Source organism: Dendrobates tinctorius, unplaced genomic scaffold (assembly GCF_039654945.1).
Source record: "Dendrobates tinctorius isolate UK_male_01 unplaced genomic scaffold, ASM3965494v1 ptg000107l, whole genome shotgun sequence".
Taxonomy (NCBI): domain Eukaryota; kingdom Metazoa; phylum Chordata; class Amphibia; order Anura; family Dendrobatidae; genus Dendrobates; species Dendrobates tinctorius.
In genome coordinates this window covers 8208880-8235223 of record NW_027361775.1, presented here as the reverse complement: position 1 = coordinate 8235223, position 26344 = coordinate 8208880, and the positions used below count along the sequence as shown (strand labels likewise).

Sequence of the window (26344 nt, the reverse complement as noted above, 5' to 3'; positions counted from 1 at the left end):
ACACACTCTGTGATCTCCCCTTGAGACAACGGGGAAGCATTGATGGTAACCACCCGGATGGGGTTCGGCAATTTCTCCACCGGAAATCCCGCTGTATGCGCGAACCTCTCATCAATGAGATTGGCAGCTGAGCCACTATCAATAAATACTGTAATAGAGAGCATTTGCCCCCCAAGTACCACCCTAGCAGGGAGCATACACTGGGAAACCATGACGGAGGATACACAAAGGCTCAGACTAGACTCCTCCAAACCCTCTGAGCCTATCAGTTTTCCGCCGGCGTGCCCTTCTTAGGTACCAGGGGGCAAGCGTTAATAAAATGTCCTCCTTTGCCACAAAAAAAACAGAGCCCCTGCCTTCTGTGCCAAGGACGTTTAGGCTTGTTACTCAGTGACTGTGCTATACCAGCGATCTGCATGGGTTCCACGGATTCACCCGCGGCAACCTCACCGACCACTCCCCCACCTCCCGGAGGCAACGAAACCAGCGCCCCCTGACGGAGACGTCGGTCTATGCGTACTACAAGTGCCATCGCAGCCTCCAGAGAGGCGGGAGTCTCGTACATTAGGAGAGTCTGTTTAACCCTTCCAGAAACCCCATGCAAAAATTGACTTCTAAGCGCAGGGTCATTCCACTGCGTGTCCACCGCCCAGCGCCGGAATTCCGTGCAGTAATCCTCAGCTGGTCGATCACCCTGTAGCAGTGAGCGTATCTTAGACTCTGCTAAGTTTAATCTATCTGGATCGTCATAGATCAAACCCAGAGCAGAGAAAAAAAAATCTACAGATTCAAATGCCGGTGAGTCTGAAGGGAGTGAAAAGGCCCAGGCCTGTGGGTCACCACTCAGCAAAGAAATCACCAAGCCCACGCGTTGAGCCTCATTACCTGAGGAATGTGGACGCATACGGAAATACAATTTGCATGATTCACGAAACACCGTGAACTTACCACGATCACCAGCAAATCGTTCAGGAAGGGGAAACTTGGGCTCAGCTGCCCTGGCTGCAGCCTCAGCAGGTACTGCAGGAGCTGACAGGCCTTGTTGCTGGACCGCCCCCCTGAGTTCAGTGACCTGTATGGATAGAGCCTCCAGCTGCTTGGTTAGGGAAAGTATAGGATCCATAGTAAGTAACCCCTATATTCCTTTTTTTTTTTTTTTTCTTTTCTTTCACTTTATTATTTGGGCCGACTATAATGTCATGGAATGCCTAGGTTACTTTAGGCAAAAACCCCGGGACCCCTGTGATGTCCCTCAGACTAGGGGAACCCTGTCTGTCCCTCTACCCAGGGTTTACACTGAAGGTGTGCCTGCCTGAGCCTCCACCCTGTCCCTGTCTCCTGTCCAGCCCTAAGCTGAACCCACCTCCCTCCACCCAGTGAGGGGACCAGACACCAGACCCCACAAATACGTATGGACAGGGGTAAAAGAAAACACCACACAGTAAATACACAAGGGAATACAATAATGTGCAAGGGCAACCTAATATATATATAACAGATTGGAGAAAGAACCACTGAGGGATATACTGCACCAGATATCAGACGCTCCAACACCACCACTGCTGACCGGTATTGCTAGCACTAGGCTAAAGCTATAGTCGGCGACGCCCATAGTCAGGACGAAGTATTTAAAGACCTAGGGCGTGGCCCCGCCCTCAGCCAGCATGACAACCTGGTTAACCCTATCCCGACTGGAACAGAATACCCAACAGGGTATTACCGCTGTCTGCCGGACACCCTGGTGTGAACAGTGTCCAACATGACAATAGGTGAGTAATATCTGGTGTGTGCTCCTTACACCCTGGGCAATCTCTTAGGAGCTACCAAAATCTCACTCTGCTACCAGTATACCCACCACAATTACCGCTCAGCAGTACTAGGAGGAGAGAACACCCCATCAGAGACAGTTAACCCTGCCAAGGCCTCACTGTGCTGCCACTGTACCCAAACACAGTTACTGTTCAGCAATTCTGGGACAATGGAACACCTCATCTGAGACTCGAGTTAGCCTGTTAGCCCTGCAGGCAATTAAGGGTTATCTATCTCCTGTCACATCTTCCTTGACGGAGAACCCAAAAAATAAAAAGCAAGATTAAATAAAGGAAGTGATAGTAGCAGTAGCAGACCCTGTATGGTATTATCGACAGAAACAGAAAATCATTTTGCGTACTGTGTAACGAAACGGTAGTAATCGGAATGTGTAATATAAATAGACATTTTGAAACTAATCCTTCTCAGCTCGTGAAAAAAGTAAGGATGAAAGGAAGGAGAATGCATTTCCAGGCAGCTACACGTCAAAGAGTCAGTCAAATTCTAGCCTTAAATTTGTAAGAGGCTCTGCAAATTTAACCCCTTCACACCAAGCCTGTTTTCTTCTTCCTGACCATTTCTATTTTTACAATTTTGATCACTATAACTTTATGAGGTCATAACTCTGGAATGCTTCAATGAACCTCACTGATTCTGAGATTGTTTTCTCGTGACATATGATATGACTTGCATTTATTTGTGAAAAAAATGGAAATTTGATGAAAATTTCACAATTTTCAAAATTTTTATTTTTATGCCCCTAAATCAGAGAGTCATATTTTACAAAATAGTTAATAAATAATATTTACCACATATCTACTTTACACCAGCACAATTTTTGAAACATAATTTTTCTGTTAGGAAATTATAAGGGTTAAAAGTTGACCAGCGATTTCTCATTTTTACAACAAAATTTGCAAAACCATTTTTTTTAGGGACCACCTCACATTTGATGTGACTTTGAGGACCTATATGACAGAAAATACCTAAAATGACACCATTCTAAAAACTGAACCGCTCAAGGTACTCAAAACCACATTCAAAAAGTTTATTAACCCTTTAGGTGATTCACAGGAATTTTTGGAATGTAGAAGGAAAAAGTAAACATTTACTTTCACAAAAATTTTCCTTTTAGACCAAATTGTTTTTACTTTCGCAAGGGTAACAGGAGAAAATATACCATATAATTTGTTGTGCAGTTTCTCTTGGGCATGCTGATTCCCCATATGTGGGGGAAAGGTAATGTTTGGGCACACGGCAGGGCTCGGAAGGAAAGGAGTGCTCTTTCACTTCTTGAATGTAAAATTTGCAGTTTTTTTAATGAATTTTCACACACCGAGCTCAAAGGTTGGCCATCACTGCTCTATACAGTATGTATTCTGTATACAGCTGATTGCTGCAGCAAATTTTACCCTCTGCAAATCAGTGGCAAAATCTGAAAGGCACGTGAATATAAATGTCTTAGTGACATGTCAACATGTACTGATTTATCAGAGGAACATTTAGCAGGTGTTGTAGGGGTTTTCCTGTTTTTTTAAAAAAACTCTTCTTTGGCTGTAGTTTGTTTTTAAAAAAACTAACAAAAAACTGTCCTTACTCACATGTCACGGATCCAGCACTGAGTCTCCGCCCTTGCTGGAGAGTGTCATTGTCTGCAAATTGACGTCACATGGACAGCGCTTCAGCCAGTTACTGAGCTCAGCAGCTCTGCTCGAGTTGCCGATATGAGTCACTGATTTGGCTGCAGTGCTGTTGACGTTACACCAGCAATGAAGCCAATAACAGACACTGGAAGCAGCGGTGGAGATTCAGCCTTAAACCCGGGAGAATGTGTAAAGGTCAGTTTGTTTTTTAAAACAATGTACAGCCGAGGGACAGGGGTTTTATGAAATAAGAAAACCTGTAAACATGTATTTTTTGCTTTTTATACCATGATTGGGTCCTCAGAGAGCATTAAACATTTTTAATTATGTATGATTGTGTTAGTATGTCTTTACTGAAATCATGTTTGAAGTCTGCAGATTTTAAAGGACTCTATGAGAGTGTGTGTATAGATATAAACACCTATAATTCATGCTCTGCACCAGGCACAGAACACAGGAGCAGCACTCTTCAGAGCAGTGTCTTGAGAAATCGCTGGGCAGTATAGGACCTGGACCCCCAACAATCAGCAGCTATGCGCAGTGTCTTGAGAAATCGGTGGGCAGTATAGGACCTGGACCCCCAACAATCAGCAGCTATGCACAGTGCACAGTGTCATTCAAATAAAAGATAGTATATTCCATGATATACTGCTCAAAAAATAAAGGGAACACTTAAACAACACAATATAACTCTGTGTCAGGCACAATTCTGTGTCAACCTGTCTAGTTATAAAGCAACACTGATTGTGAATCAATTTTTCCTGCTGTTGTGCAAATGTAGTAGACAACAGGTACAAATGATAGGCAATTAGCAAGACAACCCTTATAAAGGATTTCGGCAGGGGTGACCACAGACCATTTCTCTGTTCTAATCCTTTTTGGCTGTTGTTTTGGTCGCTTTTGCATTTTTTCTATGCTCTCTACAGGTACTGAACAGTAGCATGAGTCGGTGTCTACAGTCCAACCCTCACAAGTGGCAGCTCATCCAGGATGGCACATTACTGCAAGCTGTTGCAAGAAGGAAAGCTGTGTCTGTCAGCACATAGTGTAGAGCATGGAGCAGATACCAGGAGACAGGTCAGTACACCAGGAGTTGTAGGAGGGCAACAACCTGTCAGCAGGAATGCTAAATCCTCCTTTGTATAAGGAGGAACAAAAGGAGCTGTGCCAGAGCCCTGCAAAATGTGCAAAATGTGACCTCCAGCAGGCCATTAACATCCATGTGTCTGCTCAAACTTTTAGAAAAAGACTCCATAAGGGTGGTATGAGGGCCCGATGTCCACAGGTAGGTGTTGTGCTTACAACCCAATGTCATGCAGGGTGGTTGGTATTTGCCAGAGAACACCAAGATTGGCAGATTTGACATTAAAACCCTGTGCTCTTTACGGATGAGAGCAGGTTCACACTAAGCACACATGACACACTTGACAGAGTCTGGAGATGCCGTGGAGAATGTTCTGCTGCCTTCAACATCCTCCAGCATGACCAGTTTGGCAATGGGTCAGTAATGGTGTAGGGATGCATTTCTTTGGATGGACACACAGCCCTCTATGTGCTAGCCAGATGTGCCCTGACTGCCATTAGGTACCAGGATGAGATTCTCAGACCCATTGTGAGACCATATGCACTGGACCCTGGGTTCCTTCTGATGCATGACAATACTAGAAAAAGCACAAATGCAAAAAAAATTAAAAAGTGATTTTTATTATTCAAACAATTAAAAAACACCTAATGAACTAACAAGGCAACCTCCATTGTGGGACACAAAAATAGCTAGTCACCCCTTTGAACGACCCAAGCAGAGAACTGATAGATCCAAAGTTGTGACAGTCCGGTTATATATTTTTTTTTTTCGTATATGTACCTACCTACTGTCAATGTAATGCCTTTATGCATCTGTATCTGTACTTGTTCCTGCCTTGCTGCTGTAATGCTCTGAATTTCCCCATGGTGGGACGATTAAAGGATTATCTTATCTTATCTTATCTTACATCATATGTGAGCAACAGGTAGAGATTAATATAAGGTTTCTACAGCCAATATATGTCATTCAATCAAAATAGGACATTATTCAATGCGCTTGAAACAAGCTGGAGTATTTATAGCCCGGCTACAGCCATAGCTTATATATGCCACTAAACAAATGGTGCATAGCAAATAGTCCGCCTGTGAAATGAACAAAATCACACGAAACCAAACTCACCTAGCTCTCTTGCATGTGTGGAACGAATGCAGAGTCCCTCACCCTGACGCGCGTTTCGTCCTCTTCTTCTTGACGCTCCCTGAAGAAGGATGAAATGTGCGTCGGGGTGAGGGACTCTGCATTCATTCTACACATGCAAGAGAGCTAGGTGAGATTGGTTTCGAGTGATTTTGTTCATTTCACATGCGGACTATTTGGTATGCACCATTTGTTTAGTGGCATATATAAGCTATGGCTGTAGCCGGGCTATAAATACTCCAGCTTGTTTCAAGTGCATTGAATAGTGCACAGTGTCCTATTTTGATTGAACGGCATATATTGGTTGTAGAAACCTTTTATTAATCTCTACCTGTTGCTCACATATGATGTGTTTAAAGGGGTGACAATGACAAGCTATTTTTGTGTCCCACAATGGAGGTTGCCTTGTTTGTTCATTAGGTGTTTTTTAATTGTTTGAATAATAAAAATCACTTTTTAATATTTAGAAGTGTTAATAGTGTATTTTGAGCTATTAAGGGGAATTTGTCAGTAGAATCCACCCTCCTAATTCATCTATATGGGCATTTTGGTTATATGCCAATCAGTATCTAGCCCATAGCTCTAAACAGCTCATTTATATATAAGAAAAACATGGAAAAGGGAAAAAAATGTGAATTAAAATATAACTTTTAATTACCTGATAAGATTAATACAATTGGTTGTTGAGTTTATCTGATATATAAAATCAGTGGCTTACTTAATCTGGCATATTAATTACAAAAATTCTCAGTATAATCTCATAGATGACTATAGAATTTTTTTTGTCAATCTGTGTATGGTACAAGACACTGTGCCTTTAATATAAAGCGGTTATATAAACCATAACCGGAAAGGATAACCAGCCAGTTACATTAGATTGTTGTAAAATGAATCATAAAAATATGGATTAATATTTCTATTAAACTTATAGGCTAACAATGACTATAAAAGTCTAAATTTAATCGTGATCAGTTTGTTTGAGATCATATGGCAAAGTCACTGCATTTCTAATTACGAATAACATCTAAATCTCCTTCCGGTCAGTAAAAATCACTTGAAGGGTTCCCAAATATTATTATTTATGCGTTATAATGAAGTCATTGTGCTTAGAAATAAAAGCATGTGCAGTGATATCATCGTACAGCTCTTATAGTAGATGACAGGTCTCTTCAAAAATAACTAGATGTGTATTTCCTGAAGGAAGTACAGATAGTGGTTTGAAATGGTGCCCGGGCTGCCCCTTTAAGAGAGACTTGCCTGCTGCCCCTGCAAGACTTTCAACTCAGGATACGATTTAACTGTGGGTGCCTCTCAGGGGCCACTTTGGCTTCAGGGTCTGATTTTGTGGGTGGGGCCCCTCAGGGCCTGATTTTGTGGGTGGGGCCCCTCAGGGTCCGATTTGGTGGCCGGGGCCCCTCAGGGTCCGATTTGGTGGCCGGGGCCCCTCAGGGTCTGATTTGGTGGGTGGGGCCCCTCAAGGTCCGATTTGGTGGCTGGGGCCCCTCAGGGTCTGATTTTGTGGCCGGGCCACTCAGGATCCAATTTTTGTGTCCGGAACCCCTCAGGGTCCAATTTTGTGGGTGGGGCCCCTCAGGGTCCGATTTTGTGGCTGGGGCCCGTCAGGGTCCGATTTTGTGGGTGGGGCCTCTCAGGGTCCAATTTGGTGGGCGGGGCCCCTCAGGGTCCAATTTGGTGGGCAGGGCCCCTCAGGGTCCGATTTTGTGGATTGGGCCCCTCAGGGTCCGATTTTGTGGCCGGGGCCCCTCAGGGTCCGATTTTGTGGTTGGGGCCCCTCAGGGTCCGATTTTGTGGCCGCGGCCCCTCAGGGTCTGATTTTGTGGCCGCGGCCCCTCAGGGTCCGATTTTGTGGCAGGGGCCCCTCAGGGTCCGATTTTGTGGGTGGGGCCCCTCTGAGTCCAATTTGGTGGGCGGGACCACTCTGGGTCCAATTTGGTGGGCGGGACCTCTCAGGGTCCGATTTTGTGGTTGGGTCCCCTCAGGGTCCGATTTTGTGGTTGGGGCCCCTCAGGGTCCGATTTTGTGTCCGGGGCCTATCAGGGTCCGATTTTGTGGCCGCGGCCCCTCTGGGTCTGATTTTGTGGGCGGAGCCCCTCTGGGTCCAATTTAGTGGGCGGGACCACTCTGGGTCCAATTTGGTGGGCGGAACCACTCTGGGTCCAATTTGGTGGGCGGAACCACTCTGGGTCCAATTTGGTGGGCGGAACCACTCTGGGTCCGATTTGGTGAGCGGGGCCCCACAGGGTCCGATTTGGTGGGTGGGGCCACTCTGGGTAAGATTTGGAGGCTGGGGTCGCTCAGCCTCCAATTTGGAGGCCGGGGTGGATCAGCCTCCGATTTGGAGGCCGGGGTGGATCAGCCTCCGATTTGGAGGCCGGGGTGGATCAGCCTCCGATTTGGAGGCCGGGGTGGCTCAGCCTCCGATTTGGAGGCCGGGGTGGCTCAGCCTCCGATTTGGAGGCCGGGGCGGATCAGCCTCCGATTTGGAGGCCGGGGTGGATCAGCCTCCGATTTGGAGGCCGGGGTGGCTCAGCCTCCGATTTGGAGGCCGGGGTGGCTCAGCCACCGATTTGGAGGCCGGGGTGGCTCAGCCTCCGATTTGGAGGCCGGGGTGGCTCAGCCTCCGATTTGGAGGCCGGGGTGGCTCAGCCTCCTATTTGGAGGCCGGGGTGGCTCAGCCTCCTATTTGGAGGCCGGGGTGGCTCAGCCTCCTATTTGGAGGCCGGGGTGGCTCAGCCTCCTATTTGGAGGCCGGGGTGGCTCAGCCTCCTATTTGGAGGCCGGGGTGGCTCAGCCTCCTATTTGGAGGCCGGGGTGGATCAGCCTCCGATTTGGAGGCCGGGGTGGATCAGCCTCCGATTTGGAGGCCGGGGTGGATCAGCCTCCGATTTGGAGGCCGGGGTGGATCAGCCTCCGGTTTGGAGGCCGGGGTGGATCAGCCTCCGATTTGGAGGCCGGGGTGGATCAGCGTCCGATTTGGAGGCCGGGGTGGCTCAGCCTCCGATTTGGAGGCCGAGGTGGCTCAGCCTCCGATTTGGAGGCCGGGGTGGCTCAGCCTCCGATTTGGAGGCCGGGGTGGCTCAGCCTCCGATTTGGAGGCCGAGGTGGCTCAGCCTCCGATTTGGAGGCCGAGGTGGCTCAGCCTCCGATTTGGAGGCCGGGGTGGCTCAGCCTCCGATTTGGAGGCCGGGGTGGCTCAGCCTCCGATTTGGAGGCCGGGGTGGCTCAGCCTCCGATTTGGAAGCCGGGGTGGCTCAGCCTCCGATTTGGAAGCCGGGGTGGCTCAGCCTCCGATTTGGAGGCCGGGGTGGCTCAGCCTCCGATTTGGAGGCCGGGGTGGCTCAGCCTCCGATTTGGAGGCCGGGGTGGCTCAGCCTCCGATTTGGAGGCCGGGGTGGCTCAGCCTCCGATTTGGAGGCCGGGGTGGCTCAGCCTCCGATTTGGAGGCCGGGGTGGCTCAGCCTCCGATTTGGAGGCCGGGGTGGCTCAGCCTCCGATTTGGAGGCCGGGGTGGATCAGCCTCCGATTTGGAGGCCGGGGTGGATCAGCCTCCGATTTGGAGGCCGGGGTGGATCAGCCTCCGATTTGGAGGCCGGGGTGGATCAGCCTCCGATTTGGTGACCGGGGTGGATCAGCCTCCGATTTGGTGACCGGGGTGGATCAGCCTCCGATTTGGAGGCCGGGGTGGATCAGCGTCCGATTTGGAGGCCGGGGTGGATCAGCGTCCGATTTGGAGGCCGGGGTGGATCAGCGTCCGATTTAGAGGCCGGGGTGGCTCAGTCTCCGATTTGGTGTGTCGGCCCTTTAAGACTCATTTGGGTGCGCTGGCCCTTTAACAATCACTTTGGCGCGTTGGCCCTTTAAGAGCTAGTTTGGCTCACTGGGCTTCTTTTAAATCCACTTTGGCGCACACATTCTCTCTCAGGGGCATGTGTCATGTGATGAAGCTATATTTGCATTTGTGCTGTGGGTTTCGCTTTAAGAGCTGATATTATGTGGCAGAGGCTCTGTGCTGGGGTTCAGGTGAAGTTCGTAGGCGTTGGCATAGTAACTGGGTCTGCCTGCGCATATCAATGAGCTCAACTGTCATTTCAATCGCCTCAGGGCACGTTTTGCCATTTCCTATTGAAAAGCATTGGAGACAGTGCATTCCAATGACGGGAAAAAAAATTTTCAAACGCAAATTGCGCAAAAACTACAAATCCGATCGACACGAAAAATACTTAGCACACCTCTCATGGACGCTGGCTTCGAAACGACACCTCAACGGAGTCTGTGCGTGTAGCGGTTCGGGCCGCATTAATTGCGGAAATCAACTTAATAATAATAATAACTAGATGTGTATTTCCTGAAGGAAGTACAGATAGTGGTTTGAAATGGTGCCTGGGCTGCCCCTTTAAGAGAGACTTGCCTGCTGCCCCTGCAAGACTTTCAACTCAGGATCTGTTTTAAATGTGGGTGCCTCTCAGGGGCCACTTTGGCCTCAGGGTCTGATTTGGTGGGTGGGGCCCCTCAGGATCCGATTCGGTGGCCTGGGCTAATAAGGATTTGAATTAGTGGCCGGGATTCCTCAGGGTCCAATTTTGTGGGTGGGGCCCCTCAGGGTCCGATTTTGTGGGTGGGTCCCCTCAGGGTCCGATTTTGTGGGTGGGGCTCCTCAGGGTCCGATTTTGTGGGTGGGGCCCCTCATGGCTGATTTTGTGGGTGGGGCCCCTCAGGGTACGATTTTGTGGGTGGGGCCCCTCAGGGTCCGATTTTATGGCCGGGGCCCCTCAGGGTCTGATTTTATGGCCGGGGCCCCTCAGGGTCTGATTTTGTGGGTGGCACCCCTCAGGGTCCGATTTTGTGGCCGGGACCCCTCAGGGTCCGATTTTGTGGTCTGGGCCCCTCAGGGTCCGATTTTGTGGCCGGGGCCCCTCAGGGTCCGATTTTGTGGCCGGGGCCCCTCAGGGCCCGATTTTGTGGCTGGGGCCGCTCAGGGTCCGATTTTGTTGGTTGGGCCCCTCAGGGTCCGATTTTGAGGGTGGGGCCCCTTAGAGTCCGATTTGGTTGGCGGGGCCCCTCAGGGTCCGATTTGGTAGGCGGGGCCCCTCAGAGTCCGATTTTGAGGGCGGGGCACCTCAGGGTCCGATTTTGAGGGTGGGGCACCTCAGGGTCCGATTTTGTGGGTGGGGCCCCTCAGAGTCCGATTTGGTTGGCGGGGCCCCTCAGGGTCCGATTTGGTAGGCGGGGCCCCTCAGGGTCCGATTTTGAGGGCGGGGCCCCTCAGGGTCCGATTTTGAGGGCGGGGCCCCTGAGGGTCTGATTTTGTGGGCGGGGCCCCTCTGGGTTCGATTTTGTGGCCGGGGTCTCTCAGGGTCCGATTTTGTGGCCGGGGCCTCTTAGGGTCCGATTTTGTGGTTGGGGGCCCTCAGGGTCCGATTTTGTGGGTGGGGCCCCTCCAAGTCCGATTTGGTTGGCGGGGCCCCTCAGGGTCCGATTTGGTGGGCGGGGCCTCTCAGGGTCCGATTTTGAGGGCGGGGCCCCTCAGGGTCCGATTTTGAGGGCGGGGCCCCTCAGGGTCCGATTTTGTGGGCGGGGCCCCTCAGGGTCCAATTTTGTGGGTGGGGCCCTTCTGGGTTCGATTTTGTGGCCGGGGTCTCTCAGGGTCCGATTTTGTGGTTGGGGCCCCTCAGGGTCCGATTTTGTGGTTGGGGCCCCTCAGGGTCCGATTTTTTGGCCGGGGCCCCTCAGGGTCCGATTTTGTGGCCGGGGCCCCTCAGGGACCGATTTTGAGGGTGGGGCCCCTCAGGGTCTAATTTGGTGGGCGGGGCCCCTCAGGGTCCGATTTTGTGGGTGGGGCCCCTCAGGGTCCGATTTTGTGGCTGGGGCCCCTCAGGGTCTGATTTTGTGGCTGGGGTCCCTCAGGGTCTGATTTTGTGGGTGGGGCCCCTCAGGGTTTGATTTTGTGGTTGGGGCCCCTCAGGGTCCGATTTTGTGGCCGGGGTCTCTCAGTGTCCGATTTTGTGGCTGGGGCCCCTCAGGGTCTGGATTTGTGGGTGGGGCCCCTTAGGGTCCGATTTTGTGGGTGGGGCCCCTCAGGGTCCGATTTTGTGGCTGGGGACCCTCAGGGTCTGATTTTGTGGCTGTGGCCCCTCAGGGTCTGATTTTGAGGGTGGGGCCCCTCAGGGTCTAATTTGGTGGGCGGGGCCCTTCAGGGTCCGATTTTGTGGGTGGGGCCCCTCAGGGTCCGATGTTGTGGCCGGGGCCCCTCAGGGTCTGATTTTGTGGCCGGAACCCCTCAGGGTCCGATTTTGTGGGTGGGGCCCCTCAGGGTCCGATTTTGTGGCCGGGGCCCCTCAGGGTCCGATTTTGTGGGTGCGGCCCCTCAGGGTCCAATTTGGTGGGTGGGGCCACTCTGGGTCTGATTTGGTGGGCTGGGCCACTCTGGGTCCGATTTGGTGGGCGGGGCCACCCTGGGTCCAATTTGGATGCCAGGGTGGCTCAGCCTCCTTTTTGTAGGCCAGGGTCTATCAGCCTCCGATTTGGAGCCTTGGGTCACTCAGCTTTCGATTTGGCGCGCCGGCCCTTTAAGACTCATTTTAGTGCGCCGGCTCTTTAAGAATCACTTTGGCGCGTCGGCCTTTTAAGAGCCAGGGTGACTCACTGGGCTTCTAAATACACTTTGGCGCACATTCTCTCTCAGGGGCATACGTCATGTGATGAAGATAGATTTGCATTTGTTCTGTGGGTTTTGCTTTAAGAGCTGATATTATATGGCAGAAGCTCTGTCTTGGAGAGGTCATGTGACGTTCGTCGGCGTTGGCATAGTAACTGGGTCTGCCTGCGCATATCAATGAGCTCAACTGCCATTTCAATCGCCTCAGGGCATGTTTTGTCTATAGCAACATTTCCCCATTCAAATGCATTGAGACAGTGCATTCCAATGACGGGAAAAAAAATTTTCAAACGCAAATTGCGCAAAAACTACAAATCCGATCGACACGAAAAATACTTAGCACACCTCTCATGGACGCTGGCTTCGAAACGACACCTCAACGGAGTCTGTGCGTGTAGCGGTTCGGGCTGTATTAATTGCGGAAATCAACTTAATAATAATAATAATAATAATAAGAAGAAGAATAAGTTAGCAGCGTTCGGATTACAATATAGTGGTTTTTTCAAACCACTATAATAAGAAGAATAAGTTAGCAGCGTTCGGATTACAAGATAGTGGTTTTTTCAAACCACTATAATTAGAGAAACTGTCACTGAAGCACAAGATTAAAGCACTGAAGCCATAATGACACTGTATAAAGGGGAAAGGACAGATAGCAACCCAAGGGTTAATAGTCATCAGTTCTTGTGCAAAAGAATGTATGCCTGGAACACAGTATCGGTATAATGAGATCTTGACAACACTAGGGCAGAAGCTGTATGCTAAGCTAAATGCCGGTGGCGTTCCACATGTTAATGGAGCCGCTGTCCTTATGTGAAGGTGCTATTTTAATGGTGTGTATGTTACTGTAGAAGCTGTCACTTAAGTACAAGACAAGTAATTGAAAGGAAACTGCCGCATTCATCGTGTGGACATATAGAACGGTATCCATCACAGCATCTATCATAATCCAGATTGTGCAGCCAAATGCAAATTAGCTCAGCTTCTATCTAACCAGGGCTTTGTAGAGGGACAACCATTTCCTATTGCTGTATGTTCTCTAGCTCAAATTTTGCTAGCCATCCATAAAACGGAGACTGGGTCCCTGACGTGTTTCCCCATTCAAAGCCGCATCAAACCATCAGTTCTTCTAGGTACATTGCACACAGTTTTTGAAGGAATTTAGCAGCAGGTTGCTTCAAACATCTTGGAGAATCAACACAGATCTTCTATGGCTGCAGGCTTGAGCAAATCTTTTTGCTCCTCTTGTAATTCCAGACAGACTCCATGTTCAAGGTTCTGTGGGGGCCGTATAATCACTTGAAGAACTCCCTTTTTAAGATGAAGATAGTTCTTATTGACAGTGGCTGCATGGTTGGGGTCACTGCCTTGCTGCACAATAATTTTGGACCTAGTCAGACTCCCCCTTATAGGATTGCATGATGTATAAGGGCCTTCCTGTATTTCTCAGCATTGAGTACACCAAGAAATAAATAACATTGAGGACCATAGACTCAAAGATGTATGAAAGACCTATCATACTATCCTTCTAAATTGGAAGATGTCCAAATTGAATCTGCTCAGAACTGGTAGCAACAAGCGTTCACAGAAGTCTGGCCAGAACCGGTGTTTATAAATCAATGACTGCGGTGGAATCCCTATCTTTAAAAATCACTTGTATTACAAATAATTAAAATTGCCAATTTTACCACTGTACCTTATGGGCAGTCTATCCACTCTGTTCCATAATGTAGTGACTCAAGTAGAGAAGTTGCAGGAAAAACAAAGGTTACACAGGAGGACAAAATAACATGTGCATCCCATGAGATCCACAGAAGCAAAATGGCCCTTCTTCATCCCAGAATACCTTGCTTCCTTCCCACAAAGCACTGCTTTAATCCCATAGTGCATTGCTTCTGTTAAAGTCACAGGCTTTATAATGCTATTGAAGACACTGCTATAAATTCAGCCACCACTAGATGGTGTTATAATTAACCCAGCACATAATAAAACATTATTTGCCCTATTAAGAGGCAGAACAGTGTCAAAATTGGATACAAATACAAAAAAACTAATATGCACACACATACAAGTATTGTTATGATCTAGTTCAATACTATATCCTATTGCTGGTAAGAAGAGACCAACTTATAAGGTTTTGACAATTGTTTTCAAAATTATCTCAATTTTCACCCTTAGGCCGGTTTCACACTAGCGCATTTTCAACGCGCGCACGGCCGGGGGTAGCTCCGCCCCCGATCCGGCTCTCTGCCCGGCGTGCCCGCCCCTTCCTTGTAGCGCCGCCTCCTAGCGGACAGCGGCGCCTGCGATCGGCGCACCCTATCTTTAGCATAGGGTGCGCCGATCGTGCGCAGGCCGTGCGCTAGTTGCGCTTTGACCTGCGCTGTGCACTTTTGACGGTGCGCCGTGCGCGCCAAAATCAAACTTTTCGGATTTTGGCGCGCACGGCGCACCGTCAAAAGTGCGCAGCGCAGGTCAAAGCGCAACTAGCGCACGGCCTGCGCACGATCGGCGCACCCTATGCTAAAGATAGGGTGCGCCGATCGCAGGCGCCGCTGTCCGCTAGGAGGCGGCGCTACAAGGAAGGGGCGGGCACGCCGGGCAGAGAGCCAGATCGGGGGCGGAGCTACCCCCGGCCGTGCGCGCGTTGAAAATGCGCTAGTGTGAAACCGGCCTTAAACAAGCGCTTCTCACAAAATTAGAATATCATCCAAAATATAATTTATTTCATTTCTTCAATACAAAAAGTGAAACCCATATATTTTATAGAGTCATTACAATCAGAGTGATCTATTTCAAGTGTTGATTTCTATTAATGTTGATGATTATGGCTTGCAGCCATTGAAAACACAAAAGTCATTATCTCAGTAAATTAGAATCATTAATGAAAAAAAAATTAAAAAACTTACTAAGCATTTAAAAAGGTCCCTTATTCTGTTTCAGTAGGCTCCATAATCATGGTGAAGACTGCTGACTTGACAGATGTCCAGAAGGCAGTCATCGACACACTCCATAGGGAGAGTAAGCCACAAAAGGTCATTGCTAAAGAAGCTGGCTGTTCAGAGTGCTGTATCCAAGCAAAGGATTGTTAAGAAAAGGTCATTCAAAAATTTGGGAGAGATTCACAAGGAGTGGACTGCTGCTGGAGTCATTGCTTCTAAAGCCACCACACACAGACGTATTCAGGACATGGGCTACAAGTGTCAGATTCCTTGTGTCAAGCCGACCATGACCAATAGACAATGCCAGATGCATCTTACCTGGGCCAAGGAGAAAAAGAACTGGACTGTTGCTCAGTGGTCCAAGGTGTTGTTTTCAGATGAAAGTCAATTTTGCATTTCATTTGGAAATCAAGGTCCCAGAGTCTGGAGGAAGAGTGGAGAGGCACACAATCCAAGCTGCTTGAGGTCTAGTGTGAAGTGTCCACAATCAGTGATGGTTTGGGGAGCCATCTCATCTGCTGGTGTAGGTCCACTGTGTTTTATCAAGACCAAAGTCAGCACAGCCATCTACCAGAAAATTTTAGAGCACTTCATGCTTCCCTCTGCCGACAAGCTTTTGGGAGATGGAAATTTCATTCTCCAGCAGGAATTGGCACCTGTCCACACTGCCAAAAGTACCAATACTTGGTTTAAAAACAACAGAATCATTGTGCTTGATTGGCCAACAAACTCGACTGACCTTAACCCCATAAATAATCCATGGGGTATTTTCAAGAGGAAGATGAGAGACACCAGACCCAACAATGCAGACGAGCTATGAATGTCATCCGCTCAATGCCGACTTTTATTTCCCATTGACTTGCATTGGGGTCGGGTTTTGGACGAAACTCTTACTTTTTTTTGCCCTAGTCGGATCAGTTTCATCCGACTCAAATTTTGTTTCATTCGAGTTTCACGCAACCCGATCCGACCAAAGTCGCTCAACTCTAGCTGTAAGCCATAATCATCAAGATTAACAGAAATAAACACTTGAAATAAATCACTTTGTTTGTAATGAATCTATATTATATACAAGTTTCAATTTTTTTGTATTGAAGAACTGAAATAAATTAACTTTTGGATGATATTCTAATTTTGTGAGAAGCACTTTTATATTCCTTCGTCTCAATATTTCCACAATGTATATATTTTCGAATCCTCCATTTTTGCACTTGCCCTCAGATATTGCTATTGGACATCAATTATCATATGATTCCAGTGTGCCTCCTTCTATTTCTTGCACACCTAAATCCTTCGGCAATAAATAGATATTGGAATCCCTTATTATTGCACTTTGCCCTCATTCAGACAACGGACTACCAGAATAAATTGAATCATATATTATAGCAGCATGGGCGGACATACCACCTGTGAAGCTGCATCGGGGCCCAGAGGTGGAGGGGGGCCCCTGCATGGCAGCTAATAATGAGGGCAATCTGACCTGTTTCTCCGGGCCCGAGGCTTCGGGGGGGCCCCTGGCCACCTTGCCTTCATATGCGGTGGGCAGGGAGCGATCCCAGCAGCTCCGCTGCCTACAAGAGAAAATAGCAGCGGAGAGGAGCTGCAGGGATCTTTCCTGCTTCCTGCCCGGCGCCTGCACTTCCTGTCTCTGACACAGACAACAGCGCCGCTGGATGATGTCATCAATCAGCGGCTGGCTGTGCCAGAGAGAGGAAGCAGCCGGAGGCAGTGATGCTGCGGGAGAGCGTGCGAACAGGTGAGAGGTGCTGTGTGTGTTTTGTTGCATGTACGTGCTGTGTGTGTGTGGAGATGGGTGGTGTGTGTGTGTGTGTGTACATGCGTAGCGTTGCGCCAGGAATGTGCAGAGCGGTGAATGGTGCTGTGTGTGTCTGTGTGTGTAGGTGGAGACGAGGGCAATGATGGGGGTGATGGAGAGGAGGCAATGATGGGGAGTAGGAAATGATGGGGTGATGGAGAAGGCAATGATGGGGTGATGGAGAAGGCCATGATGGGGTGATGGGGAGAAGGCAATGATGGGGTGATGGGGAGAAGGCAATGATGGGGGTGATGCGGAGAAAGCAATGATGGGGTGATGGGGAGAAGGACTTAGGAACAGGGGGAGGTGGAGGAAGACATTATTATTGCATATTATGTCTAACACAGTCCCTTAGTATATAGTGTACTCACTTATTATGTCCAACACAGTCCCTTAGTATATAGTGTATGTACAACACAGTCCCTTAGTATATAGTGTACTCACTAATTCTGTATAACACCATCCTTAGTTGCATATTTTTCTCTTTTATTATGTACTAGCTGAAGGGCCCGGCGCTGCCCGGGCATAGTAACTAACTGACTAACAAATTATAATTATCCTCCATCCCATAGGCCCGTGCCCATATACCTATCATACATATCCACGATCCCTTAGGCCCGTGCCCATATACCCATCACACATATCCACGATCCCATAGGCCCGTGCCCATATACCCATCATACATATCCTCCATCCCATAGTTGAGTGCCCATATACCCATGACACATCCTCCATCCCATAGTCACGTGCCCATATACCCGTCATACATATCCTCCATCCCATAGTCCCATGCCCATATACCCATCATACATATTCGCCATCCCATAGTTGAGTGCCCATATACCCATCACACATCCTCCATCCCATAGTCCCATTGCCCATATACCCGTCATACATATCCTCCATCCCATAGTCCAGTGCCCATATACCCGTCATACATATCGTCCATCCCATAGAGTTGCATATTTTTCTCTTTTATTATGTATAACATCGTCCCTTATTACGTACCATCCTCTCTAGTTATATGTGGTGCTGTCCCTTATTATATAGCTTCCTCTGCTGTTATGTACAGTGCTTTCTCTTACATAGTGTATTCTTGTTAATTTTCTTATTCACAGCGCCCTCTTTTATTACATACTCCCCTCTCTTTTTAGATATAAAATGACTGCTGATGGAGCAGCCGGTGACCAGACTACCAGTCCATCAGCTCCTACATTGGAAAGGAAGCTTTCCCATGCTCCATCAGCCATATGTAGCGTTGTCGCAATAAAAGGAAGGGGGCCCAGGCACATTTCTTGCACAGGGGCACCAAGCTGTCAGTATCCACCCCTGTAATAGCAGTTTCTCATTATTGTTACTGCTACAGACGAAGCACCTATAGATCAGACAATACCCTAACGCAATCAATCAATATGCTAAAACTGCACTTATAGTTGCTCTTTCCTAAATCTGTGTGGTCCTTATTCATCAGCATTTCTCCGTTGTATTAAATCATCACACTATGTTATTAAGCACTCAGTGGACCATATCATTTCCACCCATCTAATGCTAATACACACTTTCTGTTAGTTAAGGAGCTCCCCAACAATACATTTTAGGCACCTCAACACATTTCACCAATACTTATCATAGGTACATGAGGAGATTTATGTGATCGGTCATTTAATGTAATGAAGTGTGCTGTCATAATTTTAATTCAAGCACAGGAGATCATTACTCCTGGCCACGATGTGAGCCTCAGATTCACGACTGGTGCTCATTGAAAAATTGCAACCAAGAACCATACCTTCAACCTGGATACAAGGCCGACTCAGCTATGCATGACGGATGCAGAAAAAGTGCAGCAGGTTCTCTGGATTGATGAGTCAAAATGTGAAATATTTGGCTGTAACAGAGACCGGTTTGTTGACCTAAGGACTAGAGAGCAGTACAATAATAAGTTTTTGCAAGTAACAGTGAAGAATGGTGGAGGGTAGAGTTGAGCGACTTTGGTCGGATCGGGTTTCATGAAACAAAATTTGTTTCAGATGAAACTGGTCCGACTAGGGCAAAAAAAAGTCGTAGTTTCATCCGAAACCCGGCCCCAATGCAAGTCAATGGGGAATAAAAGTCGGCATTGAGTGGATGAATGTCATCCACTCAATGCCGACTTTTATTTCCCATTGACTTGCATTGGGGTCGGGTTTCGGATGAAACTCTGACTTTTTTTGCCCTAGTCGGACCAGTTTCATCTGAAACAAATTTTGTTTCATGAAACCCGATCCGACCAAAGTCGCTCAACTCTAGTGGAGGGTCCTTGCAAATTATGGGCTGCATTTCAGCAAAAGGAGTTAATGATTTGGTCAGTATTAATGATGTCCTCAATGCTAAGAAATATTCGATGGTACCTATCCGTCATGCAATACTCCAAAAAAAAAACATCTGATTTTCTATATATTCTGTAGCAGGACGACAACAACCTCAAACATATACTGTAGCCAATATCAGTAAGAACTATCTTCCGCACAAAGAAAAACTAGGAGTCCTGAAAGTGAAGATATGGCCCCAGAGCCCTGATATCAACATCATCGAGTTTGGTTGGAGTTACATAAAAACACAGAAGGATGTGCAAGCTTACATCTACGGACGATCTGTTGTGGTTCTTTGTATTAGGTACTTGGAACAACCTCCCTGCCAAGTTTTTAAAAAAATGAGTGACCTCGATGTATTGATGCTGTTTTAAATACAAGGGTTGGTCACACTAGATATTTTATTTCAGATTTCTCTTTTGTTCATTCATTGTTTATTTTTTATCAGTTATCGAAATGCAATTAACATCTTTATTTTTAAAAGCATTCTTACTATGTAGCATTTATTTCATACTTACCTAAAACTTCTGCACAGTACTGTAGTATTTATTTATACTTGTATAATGCTAGTTACACTTTAAAAGGCCAGCCTCATGTTTTAAAATTGGTATAGTTGACATAAAAGTAAGTAGTTATAAAAGCAAGTCATTCTGTCCTCATTCTCCTGCTATGAGAGCTTTGATCTTACATAGTTTACAACATGTTACAAAGGAGATCGACCACAAGATCCTGGCCAAGTGTGTGCCTTGATTACATTTCAAGCTGAGGAGACAACTCTTGAGATCCTAGCCAGCTCTTTGTAGAATAATGATTTCTATATAGCAGCTAAACAGCCTCTCACCTTCCCTACTCTCCCTTTCAGCTCCTGTGCCACAGCTGCTGTTATCAGTCCTGCAAAATCACATTTGCCCATGGCCCCTACCATAGGCAGTTTCCAAAGTATTTCTCCTTTTCACTGCTCACTTTATCCTTGGGCTTGTTATCCTTAGAATTGTTATCTGTATATGAAAATATAGTGAGAACACTGTAGACATCATAACAAACACTGAAAGCCTGATAATATGTCAAAGTAGCATAAATTCAGCAGTAGAATGGAGCTACTGAATCAGTACTGTCACATAAAGTGTAGTACCAGCCCCACAGTAACAAGGTAGAAAGAGGTTGTGAAGCAGTGTGTTGCTATAGCCATATAGCCCTTTAAGAAGTTGTTAGCTTTGAATGTTCTTACACTGTCATTGAAGGAAATCACAACAAATATGTAGCACAATCTGTACTATGTGTTTATTACATAGAATATATTGTGTCATATGTTATGGGTATTTTTTTTACAAAACTGGTGACATTTGTGTTTCAACATTTATTATTTGGGATTTAGGTACTCCTCATTCCTACTTGCAGGTTAGTTATACCTCCTTCTCCACCCATTATAAAGTAGTTTTATTTGCAATCCTATGTTTTCAGAAAGTTATACATTTCCACAGTAAAACATATTAAAAATCTATCTTTTATTTTCACTTAACAAGGAAAGCTTCAAAAGAGTCTGATGTCATCCTGAGTATAAAAGCCACTGTATCTCTTTAGTACTCATGTTTTCACTATCCTGAATATATGGTAGAGACATGTCACTTTCAGTATAAAATATTTTTTTAGATTTAAAGAAAAAGTTACCACCCAGTGAGCAGAAAAACAGAGAAAAAAAGGTGACCCTATAAAATATAAGTTTTACTGATAATTTAAAAGGACTAAACAAAATATCCCCACACAAATTAATACAGAGCGTACGACAGGAAAAAAAATAGGGTATGAACCTATTAACAATAGTCTAATATCAGAGATGTACCCCTAAAGTAAGAAAAATCTGAGCACGTGGTAACTCTATTCCTGCGTGCTGCTGAAATATACCCAAATTGTGAATAAAGTGCAAAAATAGTGCAATTATTTCAGTTATATAATAAACTAGCTGAAGAGCCCGGCGCTGCCCGGGCATAATAACTACAGTAACTACAGTTAAGCCCCCGTTACACACTGTGATATCGCTAGCAATATCGCTGTAAAGTCACCGATTTTGTGACGTAGCAGCAATATTGCTACATGTGATACTTACCTCCGACCGGCTCCCCCGCTGATTATCGCTGGTCACGCGAGAAGGTCCTGGATCATTTCTCGTCGGGCGCTTCCTGCTGGGCTTCCTGTGGCGCCAACGAGCGACGCGTGGACGCGGGCGGGAGGACGTCAGGATCGCCGCGTCTGACAGGTAAGTAGCGACCCCCGACCCCAGTGATGTCGCTGGTGAGATCTGCCTGTGTGGCAGCTCACTAGCGACCACTTAGCGATGCATATCGTTGTCGGAATCGCTGGTGCATCGCTAAGTGTAACGGTACCCTATAACAAATTAAAATGATTATATCTATAAAAATAAAGATGAGTATAGAGCCCCGCCAATTCCGCATAGCCACATTCACTATAATATCCCACATCATCCTGTCAGGCAGAGCTACCGGGCTACTACCCATAATATCCCACATCATCCAGTCAGCCAGAGCCACTGGACTACTACCCCTAATATCCCACATCATCCCATCAGCCAGAGCCCTGGGACAACTACCACTAATATCCCACATCATCCCGTCAGCCAGAGCTACCGGACTGCTACCCATAATATCCCACATCGTCCAATCAGCCAGAGCCACCGGACTACTACCACTAATATCCCACATCATTACGTCAGCCAGAGCTACCGGACTACTACCCATAATATCCCACATTGTCCCATCAGCCAGAGCCACCGGACTACTACCACTAATATCCCACATCATCCCGTCAGCCAGAGCTACCGGACTACTACCCATAATATCCCACATCATCCCGTCAGCCAGAGCCACCGGACAACTAGCACTATTATCCCACATCATCCCGTCAGCCTGGAATCAGAACCAGAGTGCTGAGTTGAACGGTCCTAACTTCCATACTGGGGATCCATTTGAGAGGCCTGGCATCAGAACCAGAGCGCTGAGTGGATTTGCCCTGACTTCCATATGAATGATCCCTTTAATAGAAGCCTGAGGTGAGAATCAGAGCCCAGAGGGATTTACCCTAACTTCCATACCGGAGATTCTTTTAAGAGAGGCCTGGGGTCAGTACCAAAGCACAGAATGGATTTTCCCTCACTTCTGTACTGATGATCCCTTTAAGAGGGGACTTGGGTCAGAACCAGAGCGCTGAGTGGATTTGCCCTAACTTCCATACCGGGGATCCCTTTTAGAGAGCCTGGGGTCAATACCAGAGCATTTGAAGGCATTTGCCGTGACTTTCATACCGGACATCCCTTTAAGAGAGGCCTGGGGTCAGAATTAAAGCGCTGGATGGATTTGCCCTGACTTCCATACCGGAGATCGCTTTAAGAAAGGCCTGGGGTCAGTACCAAAGCGCAGAGTGGATTTGCCCTAAATTCCATACCAATGATGCCTTTAAAAGACCCTGGGGTCAGTACCAAACACTGGATTGATTTGCTCTGACTTCCATACCAATGATCCCTTTTAATAGCGAAGATGTGCCTTCAGGATGGAGGATGTGTGATGGGGATATAGGCACGGGTGGGGGGATTCATTTCTGTCATGTGCTCTCTGCTCCTTTCAGGGGGGCAGACAATGGCTGGGAGCTTATGTTCACAGGGATGCTCTATTTCTACCACCATGTCAGTGTCTGCTGAGGTGTTGTCAAGTGGGAAAACTGTTGGTCATAGCAATCAATCACAGCTCAGCTACTTTTAATAATAATAATAATAATAATAATAATAATCTTTATTTTTATATAGCGCTAACATATTCCGCAGCGCTTTACAGTTTGCACACATTATCATCACTGTCCCCGATGGGGCTCACAATCTAAATTCCCTTTCAGTATGTCTTTTAACCAGCTCTGGTGAAATGAGAGATGCTTAGTAATTGTTTGCAAGGAAAACTGTTGCTCATAGCAACCAATCACAGCTCCGGTGCTTCTGAACAGCTCTGGTGAAATGAAAGATGCTTCGTGATTGGTTGGTGATACACACACATTAATTTTTATATATAGAGATGTGGGCTTAAAGTGAAGATTCTCAGCTTTAATTTGAGGGCATTTACAGTGGGGAAAAAAAGTATTTAGTCAGTCAGCAATAGTGCAAGTTCCACCACTTAAAAAGATGAGAGGCGTCTGTAATTTACATCATAGGTAGACCTCAACTATGGGAGACAAACTGAGAAAAAAAAATCCAGAAAATCACATTGTCTGTTTTTTTTTCATTTTATTTGCATATTATGGTGGAAAATAAGTATTTGGTCAGAAACAAAATTTCATCTCAATACTTTGTGATATATCCTTTGTTGGCAATGACAGAGGTCAAACGTTTTCTGTAAGTCTTCACAAGGTTGCCACACACTGTTGTTGGTATGTTGGCCCACTCCTCCATGCAGATCTCCTCTAGAGCAGTGATGTTTTTGGCTTTTCGCTTGGCAACACGGACTTTCAACTCCCTCCAAAGGTTTTCTATAGGGTTGAGATCTGGAGACTGGCTAGGCCACTCCAGGACCTTGAAATGCTTCTTACGAAGCCACTCCTTCGTTGCCCTGGCGGTGTGCTTTGGATCATTGTCATGTTGAAAGACCCAGCCACGTTTCAACTTCAATGCCCTTGCTGATGGAAGGAGGTTTGCACTCAAAATCTCACGATACATGGCCCCATTCATTCTTTCATGTACCCGGATCAGTCGTCCTGGCCCCTTTGCATAGAAACAGCCCCAAAGCATGATGTTTCCACCACCATGCTTTACAGTAGGTATGGTGTTTGATGGATGCAACTCAGTATTCTTTTTCCTCCAAACACGACAAGTTGTGTTTCTACCAAACAGTTCCAGTTTGGTTTCATCAGACCATAGGACATTCTCCCAAAACTCCTCTGGATCATCCAAATGCTCTCTAGCAAACTTCAGACGGGCCCGGACATGTACAGGCTTAAGCAGTGGGACACGTCTGGCACTGCAGGGTCTGAGTCCATGGTGGCGTAGTGTGTTACTTATGGTAGGCCTTGTTACATTGGTCCCAGCTCTCTGCAGTTCATTCACTAGGTCCCCCCGCGTGGTTCTGGGATTTTTGCTCACCGTTCTTGTGATCATTCTGACCCCACGGGGTGGGATTTTGCGTGGAGCACCAGATCGAGGGAGATTATCAGTGGTCTTGTATGTCTTCCATTTTCTAATTATTGCTCCCACAGTTGATTTCTTCACTCCAAGCTGGTTGGCTATTGCAGATTCAGTCTTCCCAGCCTGGTGCAGGGCTACAATTTTGTTTCTGGTGTCCTTTGACAGCTCTTTGGTATTCACCATAGTGGAGTTTGGAGTCAGACTGTTTGAGGGTGTGCACAGGTGTCTTTTTATACTGATAACAAGTTTAAACAGGTGCCATTACTACAGGTAATGAGTGGAGGAAAGAGGAGACTCTTAAAGAAGAAGTTACAGGTCTGTGAGAGCCAGAAATCTTGATTGCTTGTTTCTGACCAAATACTTATTTTCCACCATAATATGCAAATAAAATGAAAAAAAAACAGACAATGTGATTTTCTGGATTTTTTTTTCTCAGTTTGTCTCCCATAGTTGAGGTCTACCTATGATGTAAATTACAGACGCCTCTCATCTTTTTAAGTGGTGGAACTTGCACTATTGCTGACTGACTAAATACTTTTTTTCCCCACTGTACATCCTAATTGAAGCATGAGATAAGGAATTATAGTTCTTTAATATGTAGCTGCCTCTTTTTCAAGGGACCAAAAGTAACTGGACAGTTATCGCGAAAGCTTTTTAATGGGCTGTATGGGCTGTTCCCTCGTTAATCTATCATCAAGTAAGCAAGTAAAAGTTATGGAGCTGATACTAGATGTAGCATTTGCATTTGGAGTCTGTCGCTGCGAACCCACAACAAGTGGGCAAGGAAGCTCTCAATGTAAAAGAAACAGACCATCATTAAGCTGAAAAAAAAAAAAGAAATGCAGCAGAGAGATAGCAAAAATGTTAGGAGTGGCCAAATCAACAGTTTGGTTATGCAAAAAAATGAGCACAATGATGAACTTGGAATGCCTGGATATTCAGGGAAGACATCAGAGGTGATAATGCTTTCCATAGAGAATAAAAACCCTTCACAACATCAATCGAAATGAAGAACACTCTCCAGGAAGTATGTGTTTCTGCATTTACCTCGTAGCAAAGAGAAGACTTAATAAGAGTAAATAGAGAGTTTTCACCACAAGGTGAAAACTATTAGTCAGCCTTAAAAATAGACTAGACCAGATTAGACTTTGCCAAAAAAATCAGACAACCTAGTTCTGGAAAAGCATTTTTTGATCAGGTGAAACTAAGATCAACTTATACCAGAATGATGGGAAGAAAAATGTATGTCGAAGGCTTAGAACGGCTCATGATCCAAAGCACACCACATCCTCTGTAAAACATGGCGGAGGCAGTGGAATGGCATGGGCATGCATGGCTTCCAATAGCACTGGATTACTAGTGCTTTTTGATGATGTGACTGAAGGCAAAAGCATGAATTCTGAGTGCGACACTTTCTGCTCAGATTCAACCAAATGCAGCATGGTTGATTGAACAGCACTTCACCGTACAGACAATGACCCAAAACATACTGAAATAGTAACCCAGGAGTTTTTTTTATGCAAAAAAGTGGAATCTTCTGCAATAGTCGAGTCAAACACCAGATTTCAACCCCATTGAGCATACATTTCACATGCTTAAGGCAAAACTTAAGACAGAAAGACCCACAAACAACCAACAACTGAAGTTAGCTACAGTAACATCCTGGTAAAGCATCACAGCGTTTCGTGACATCCATGGCTTCCAGATAGGGCC

The 26344-nt window shown here is 46.6% G+C and overlaps 1 protein-coding gene across 2 annotated transcripts in view; it reads right to left on the bottom strand.

The window, feature by feature from the left end:
- Positions 1-14203, bottom strand: part of GCM1 (glial cells missing transcription factor 1) — a 94571-nt gene extending 80368 nt beyond the window's left edge. For both annotated transcript variants that reach the window (XM_073589450.1, XM_073589449.1), the window contains exon 1: positions 14046-14203. The gene's annotated coding sequence lies outside the window, so the exon portion shown is untranslated. The remainder of the gene's footprint in view (positions 1-14045) is intronic.
- Between the last annotated feature and the right edge of the window lie 12141 nt (positions 14204-26344).